Source organism: Octodon degus, unplaced genomic scaffold, assembly GCF_000260255.1.
Source record: "Octodon degus isolate 3935 unplaced genomic scaffold, OctDeg1.0 scaffold00023, whole genome shotgun sequence".
In the NCBI taxonomy this organism is placed as follows: domain Eukaryota; kingdom Metazoa; phylum Chordata; class Mammalia; order Rodentia; family Octodontidae; genus Octodon; species Octodon degus.
This window is the reverse complement of record NW_004524599.1, coordinates 20,325,959-20,329,184: the sequence shown is the minus strand read 5'-3', so window position 1 is coordinate 20,329,184 and position 3,226 is coordinate 20,325,959.

Genomic DNA, 3,226 nt, shown 5'->3' with positions numbered 1-3,226 from the left:
AGAACACATCACAACCCCACCAACGTACTCAAAAGCGCAGTGGGCTAAGCACCCATACTGGATGGTGTAGTCAACCAGCCGAAGGTCTTCCCCAGGACACCACGAAACATTGCTTTAAGTCGACGCTGCTGCCACGGACCTCCGGCCCGCAAGGACCCGGGCGGCTCCTCCGGACGCAAGACCCTCCCGACCCTGGACTCAAGGGGGCTCTCATCAGCGCCCCGCAGGTCTTCGTTCCTCAACTTACTTTTGAATTGCAAGAATATTAACAAATTACAATAGCTGCTGATAGGACAAAAGAGACTCCATTTTAAGGGAGGATCACTTAAGTTAAACTCTCTCCTTCATACCCTCCCATGTAGCTAACCATAAACCACTTAGAGAAAACCAGGGTCATCAAATTGGAAGAAGCAGAACAACTTGGGGAACAAGGCAAACCTTAAACCATGCTACCCCAGGAAAGGCAGATGGTCACCAGTGTTTGGGAAATGTGAACCTCGTGGCAGTTATGTGACATTCTTGTAAAATTCCTGAAAATGAGGTAATGTGGTTACTATGGAAACCTGAAAAGTGTATAACCTGGAAGCAACTTTCAGGGCAGTACCAACACTTCGGGAGTCCTGACCCAAAGTGAGGGCATTTGTGGGTCATGAGCTCAAAATAAATGCTTCTTTTCTTCTGCACTTATCTCTTTGGGCGGGGGGCTTATCTTCCCTGTCATCTGCTTCTACAGTGCCACAAGCGCCTTCAGGAAACTTCCTTCAAATGATGCGACATCTTTTGATCGGACTTCCATTTGACAGGGCACTGATGAAGCTTTTTGAGGTTTTGCAGCACACTTATCGCAGGATAGTGGATTTTAAGTGACACAGAGGCGAGCAAGTTCGTTATTCCACCACTAGCCTTTGAAAATGCAAATAAATGCTTCAAAGAGGCTTTAAGAGTCCACAAAAGGGGGCCTGCCCCTTAGCTCAGTTCTTTAAGTGGCTGCTTCAACAAAGCAGTCAGGCTCAGGTTGCTGTGGTTCGATCCCCACAACACAAGACAGCCAGTCATGCCTTGAAGGCATTCGGAGCAAAAAAAAAAAAAAAAAAAAAAACACAAACACTTCTGCCATTTAGAAAGATATAATACAAGGAAAGGGAAAGCAAGATCTCAAGGACTAACTAATCAAGAGAGGGAAAGGTGATGAGCTAGGAAAAATGACAATGATAAGCCATGCGGTTATATGTAAAAGATGAGCAAGGGAATGATCCGGAGAATATTCAGAAGATTCTTTAATCTAGGAGTTAATTGGAAAGATTCTCACCCTGACTAACTATATATACTGATACCTGTGAACTAAGCTACTGCACTGCAGATGGTAATTTGTAATAGTGGTTTCATATTGTGAGTGCCTGTCATTGTGGTATTCTGAAAATGGGCTGCTTGTCATGACATGCCAGTTACTGCTAAGATGTCTCTTGGGTAGGTGGATGTTCAAGAAGAAGGGGGTGGTGAATGTAAGCAAGAGACAGGAAAAGAAATATTGTGGGACTGTCCTGCTTCAAGGTTGTATATGGTGAGATTTTTGGACTTATGTGCAAACATGAGAAGCATAGAATTCTTTATCCTATTTTTAAAATATAATCCAATTTTTAAATGTTTTTTTATCATATTATGTAGGGACTTAAAGTTCAACATATCAATACTTGATGAAAAATACCTGTTCCTTATTATGCCTAAGATGTTTGAAATGCAGTGAGATAGTGAGGTTAAGCTTGATAGCCTAAATCGTTTGATAATAACAATAAGCTTGTCTTCTGGATGGTTAACAACCTAAGTTTGCAGACCAAAATTAGAGAAAAAGGAGGGCTACAAGGAAAGCCAACATTTTGGCCCTAGCCTTCTAAGGTCAATTAAGACTCAGGACATATGAGAACTTGTACTGTAACGTCATGTACCTCGGTAGTGTCCCAAATTTTCTGATCAAGAAGATTATGGGGCCAAAGAGGAAGGTGATCGATGACGTAGAGTGTGCCTAAGGAGAGTCACATGGGGAGAAGACACTCTCTCAGGCTTTCACAGAGAGCACATTGGCCAAGCATTGGCCGTGACTCATCCACATGGCTGACACTGACAAAGGTTCTACAATCTGAGGTACAGGATCTCAAGATAAATCCTGAGGGCATTTCACTGACCTTGTCAGACCAAAAAGCTACAACTCTTGTTGCACAGGTCCTGCTTTACCTTGGTCTTAACCATCCAGTAGAAAAGTATGAAGACGAAATATAGGAAGTAAAGCCATGTTGTTATGTTGAGCTGTGGGGGACTCAGGTCAATAATTTCTGACATTCCCAGTTAAACAGAAGACCCAATGCTATTATGGGCTACTGGACTCTTAGAATATTTTGCTGAGTTTACACACCTATAATATTCAATAACGGAACTTAAAAAAAATGGGATATAACTATGAATGTCCATTTTGTATCTGTGTATTCAAAGCAGTTGGGATAGATATATAGTTGCATTCTCTTAATGAATAGAATGATTTTTTCTAATGGTGTTTGTAAGTAGGATCACAAGTCTGCATCTTGTACAGCAATTAACCACTAAGAAGAATATATGCAGTGTATTATTTGTTGAAACTGTACTCTCGATTTGATTTGAAACTGTCTCATTGCTATATGTTTATCAATAAAACTTTGAAAGGAAAAAAAAAAAGAATCCACAAAAATGGGCTCCACTTGACAGTATATAGCATTAATATTTTAAGTCTTACTAGGGCGGGACCACAGCAAGAGAAAGATGCTTCAATGAGTTGAAACCAAAAAGTCTAGGAAGTGCCTTTTGGAGAGAACTCCATACTGGACCGTGGACCCTGTGCCGACTTCAGGTCAAGGGCAGGCTGTGTCTTTGTGGAGGATGCCGAATGGCCTCTCCGCACTCCAGAGCGTTGTGGACCTGGGCCTGGAGTGGTTGCTCTACCTTCAAGAAACTTATGCTCAGTCCTCACAGTGATGCATCAGAGAGCAGATCGCAGCTGACAGACAAGGAGTGGGCTCGATCGGACCTGGGGCGGATGAGAGGACTTTCCCCCGAATACTCAGGAGATGACAAGAAAAGGCAGGAATCGAAAGTCTGATGGTGACAGACTACATGGAGACAGCCATGCTGAAAATTTCACGAAAGAAGGGAACACAGCATTGCCAGGATTCTTAAGGCAAAACAAAACAAAACAAACAAA